This window comes from Rutidosis leptorrhynchoides, chromosome 2 (assembly GCF_046630445.1).
Source record: "Rutidosis leptorrhynchoides isolate AG116_Rl617_1_P2 chromosome 2, CSIRO_AGI_Rlap_v1, whole genome shotgun sequence".
NCBI lineage: Eukaryota > Viridiplantae > Streptophyta > Magnoliopsida > Asterales > Asteraceae > Rutidosis > Rutidosis leptorrhynchoides.
The window spans coordinates 76,479,245-76,484,130 of record NC_092334.1 but is presented as its reverse complement, the minus strand read 5'-3'; the positions used below and the strand labels follow the sequence as shown (position 1 = coordinate 76,484,130).

At 34.4% G+C, this 4,886-nt stretch overlaps 1 non-coding gene across 1 annotated transcript; it reads left to right on the top strand.

The window, feature by feature from the left end:
• The first annotated feature begins 4,376 nt into the window (after window positions 1–4,376).
• On the top strand, window positions 4,377–4,483 carry LOC139894719 (small nucleolar RNA R71). Its single transcript, XR_011775205.1, has one exon. It is a non-coding gene; the product is annotated as a small nucleolar RNA R71 (small nucleolar RNA).
• Window positions 4,484–4,886: the final 403 nt, after the last annotated feature.

Genomic DNA, 4,886 nt, shown 5'->3' with positions numbered 1-4,886 from the left:
ATTATCAAATATTCCCACACTTGAGCGTTGCTTGTCCTCAAGCAATATAGTCTTGAAATAAAAATACTAGAATCACTTCTTTATTCTTCACACTTTGTACATCAGTGATTTTAATTTGGCGGTATGAACAATGATAGTAACGTTGTGGTTTACAGTCCCACATGACTATGAAAATTTAGATCCTTTTAGGAAATTGGATCTTTATGAAAACATTTGATCTTTTTGAAAATTCAATCTAGTTTTTACCCTAGATAAGTTTTCTGGAATAACCCTTCACCGGTGTTTGCAAATTGTTTTTGTGGGTTTGGTGGGTTTCAGATTTGAAAATTTTAGCTCAAAACTTGCGGTTTTGTGTCACCCACTTTCTAACCTTGTATTGGAAAAGCAACACGTCCAGTATACTTGCTCCATATATTACCTTTTGGTAAACTACCGTCCGGTTGTAAAGGAAAGCGTTGAACAAGCAACTGTTAAGGCAATGTCCCGTGACATGCTTTTAATTATGGTCTATAACGTGTCGGATGCAATTACTATTCTTTGTAGGAGAAATAGTAAAGCTCACCCTATGGTTTTTCGGTCTGGCACAAGGTCCTGTCTTTGACCATGCTATGCAACCAACGTTCTTACGGTTGACACCCGATTTGGTTCAGGTGACCTAATGAATTCCAGGTGAATTCTTAGGATTTTACGTTCAATGGTAATGAACACATTAAAAATGGGTTTTCAGAAAACAAATCGGTTTGTAATTTTGATCAAAATATTTTCTCGTTCAAGCTCGAGTTTAGATATCATCTAATTCCATGAGTTTGTAATTCTCAATCTTTAAAGTCAATCTCGAGGATTGAGTAATATCAGTCTTAAAAGCTGATTTTTGATCTTTAAGGAGATTATCATTTCTGGGGATCTGATTCATTAGTCTTATCAATCTAATTTGCACGACGCCCTCCCCATTTTATGAGACAGATCCTCTCATGGTTAGGATAAGTCTGACCACTTGGCGACCCTGTTTGATGCTGAGGTCCGTGGATTTCCAGCTGATTTTCGAGAAAACTTTTCAAGGTTTTTCGTAGACTCTACGACTGGTCTGGACGACAACTTCCTGACCTAAATCAAGAAGCGCGTGTCTTTTTCGGAAGATTTTACTTCCTTTTAATGATGGAATTGATTCATCGTGCAGATCCATCTTTCTTTCAAAGGTATTACAATAAATCGGGTAAAATTGATTAGTTTAATCTAAAGCAAAAGTACCTGCAATAATCTGTACCAAATATGTGATATGTGTTTTAAAGAAACTGGTAAATTCTTCCCACACTTAGCTTTTATTTATTTCTTTCTTTGCCTTTTTATTCTCCTCTATTCCATTTTAAATGAATTCTAACGTTTTGGGTTGTTTCTCCATTTATGTCCTCTCCGAGGTAACAATAATTTCGGCATTATCACCTAGTTTTATCGTTCATAAATATATATAAACATGATTTTGAATTCATTTAGTTAAAATTTTTTCAAATTTTCACAAAATTTGACAATTAAACTAAGTGTGAACCCGAGAGAATTTATAACCCTTCCCCACACTTGAAATCATGCAATGCCCTCATTTGCATGAAATCAGACTATAATTATAAATTCACGAGGGTGATTAGTGTAGAAAAGTGATTAAAAATACCGAGTTTGCAAACATATTATTTTATATCACATTTGATTTTTTGCGTCTTGTCGTCAAAATTAGTAGCTTTTGCTGAACTTAATGCCAGTCTTTGAAAATGCGCTGTTTTACCCTGTTTTGTACATAAGATAAACTACAATATATATATATATATATATATATATATATATATATATATATATATATATATATATATATATATATATATATATATATATATATATATATATATAAACCTTTATTTATTAAAACAATTTAAATGAATAATTTTTTTTTTAAAATTTTGTTTTCTTTTACTTTAGGTAGTTTCGGTATGTTTACCTAGTCCGTCCCTCGACAAAATTTAAAATTTGTCGTTTTTAAAGCGATTGTTTTTAAAGCAAAGATTTTTGGGTTTTTTAATTTTTTTGGTATACTTTAGATCAATAATATTAAAAATAATGATAACAAAATTTTTCTCCCCACCCTCGGGTAAAGCAATTTCGGTTCCATGACCTAGTCATCAACTTACGATGAATTTTAGAAATCATTTTTTTTAACTTAATGAAATAAAGTAAATTTTGTTTTTAAATTCAGATAAAACTTAAATTTAAAAGGCGTATTAATTTCATACAAACCTACAAAACAAAATAAAATTCAGAATGGGGGGAGAAAACTAGTTCTTTAGTGTCTGCTAGTGGAAAAGACCAATCGGATTCCATTCTCGGAACTACACGAGAACAGAACAACTAACTCTAGACAGCATTTTCTTTTTAGAACATTTGAATCTCCCCACACTTAGGTAGTTGTGGTGTCGAAATTGTGATTAACTTCATTGTCAATTTCTCTTGGACCATAATCAACTTGCATATCTGTGACTTTTGCTTTAAGCCATTGGTCGGATTCCTGTGTAATATCCACAAATTCAACTAGTTTTGCCTTTTCTTTAGGTGATAGATTGGATACTAACCGGTTACATAACTTAAAGTTCCCCTTTGTTCTAGCATCGCGAATCCGTTTAATAAGTTTCTTCATTGAACTATTAATAATGGAGTCATTTAATTTCGTATCAACAACGGGGTTCTTTGTTATTAGGTCATCATTAGGTTTTACTTCATCTTCCCTACACTTAGGCATTTTATTATTGTTAAGCACTACCGTTGGAGTTGATAAAACAATATGCTTCTCATCGATCGTTTTTATCGGTTCAACGGTCTTGGTTGGTGGAGATTTAGCCTTTCGACTAACAAAGGTGATCGATTTTTCATTATTACTAAGTATCATTCTACCCTCTCTTACATCAAATAACGCCCCGGTAGATGCTAAGAATGGTCGACCTAAAATTAGAGGAATGTTTGAGTCCTCTTCTATGTCAATGACAATAAATTCGACTAGAAATGTTAAATTACCCACTTGAATGGGTAGGTTGTCAACAATTCCAACTGGGTGCCTAATGGTTTGATCAAATAGTCGAACACTCATTTCCGTTGGACTTAACTCACCTACTCCTAATGTCTTATATAATGAAAGAGGCATAACACTCACACTCGCGCCTAAATCTGCTAGTGCATCATACATGACACAATCACTAAGTAGATAAGGAACAATAAATTCACCTGGATCACCCAACCTGGGTGGAGGTTTTGGTGGAACTGTCTTCACCGGGTTAAATTTTACGATTTTTGTTTCTTGCTCTTTCTTATTCTTCTTCTTCTTTCCAGAGGTATCACAAACTTTATTACCTATTACTTGCTTATACTTAACTCCTTTTCTTGGAAACGGGATGGGTGGTCTGTATGGTGCCACCACTGGCTTTACATACTCGGGTGGTGGTGGTGGTGTAACTTCTTCATTGTTACTCACATCTAAAACCTTCCCATCTTCTGATGCTAGTTTTTCAGAATTTATTGACACCATATTAACATTCTCATTCCGAGGATTTACTTCAGTATTACTTGGTAGTTTTCCTTGTTCCCTCTTACTCATCATGCTAGCAAGAGTACCTACGTGTTTTTCTAGATTCAAAATGGAAGCTTGTTGAGTTCTTAATGACTGATCAAACCTCTCATTTGTTTAGGTTTGAGATGTAATAAATTGTGTTTGAGATTCCATTAGCTTTGCCATCATTTCTTCTAGATTTGGCTTTTTCTCTTCGGTTTGTTGTGGTGGTTTATACAAGCTAGGTCTTTGTTGATTGAAAGTGTTGTTTTGAGCTGGTTGGTTATTCAGACCTTGTTGGTTGTACGAGTTGTTGTTGGGTCCATTTGGATTGTAAAGAATGTTTTGATTTCGATTAAAGTTTGGCCTTGGAGGTTGATAATTATTTTGATAATTATTTCCCGGCCTTTGGTTCATGTAGGAAACATTCTCACGTTGTTCCATCGTTTGCTCAATGTGATAATCTTTCATTAAGTGAGGTCCACCGCATTGCTCACAACTAATTCGTATTATTTGAATATCTTTATTCATCTTTTCCATTCGTCTCTCAAAAGCATCTATTTTTGCGGAAACGGAATCAAAGTCATGGCTAGAATCGGCTCTAGCCGCTTTAGATGAACGAAAAATATCTTTTTCTTGGTGCCACTCATGTGAGTGGGAGGCAGTGTTATCAATAATCTTGTGAGCTTCAGTAGCAGTTTTCTTCATAATGGAACCACCAGCTGTTATGTCGATGTCTTTTCGTGTAGTAATATCGCATCCTTGGTAGAATATTTGTACTATTTGATAAGTATCTAAACCATGTTGAGGACATCCTCTCAACAACTTTCTAAATCTTGTCCACGCTTCATATAGAGTTTCATTTGTCTTTTGTGTGAACGTAACAATTTCTCCTTGAAGTCTCACGGCTTTAGATGCCGGAAAGAATTGTTTAAGAAAATTTTCAACTAAAACATCCCATGTATCAATCGCCCATTCAGGTAACGATTCTAACCAATCTTTGGCTTCTCCCTTTAAAATCCAGGGAAATAACATGAGATATATCTGTTCATCCTCTACTTCTCTTATTTTAAATAGAGTACAGATCCTATTAAAGGTACGAAGATGTTCGTTTGGATCTTCCTTCAGCGTACCACTATATTGGCATTGATTAGTTACCATGTGTAGGATTTGTCCTTTGATTTCATAATCTGGTGCATTAATGTCTAGTTAAGTAATTGCGTGACCTTGGCCAGTGCGTTTAGCTCTCATTCGGTCTTCCATACTTAGAGGTTCCAGATTTTCCATGATTGAATTTGTTGAATCT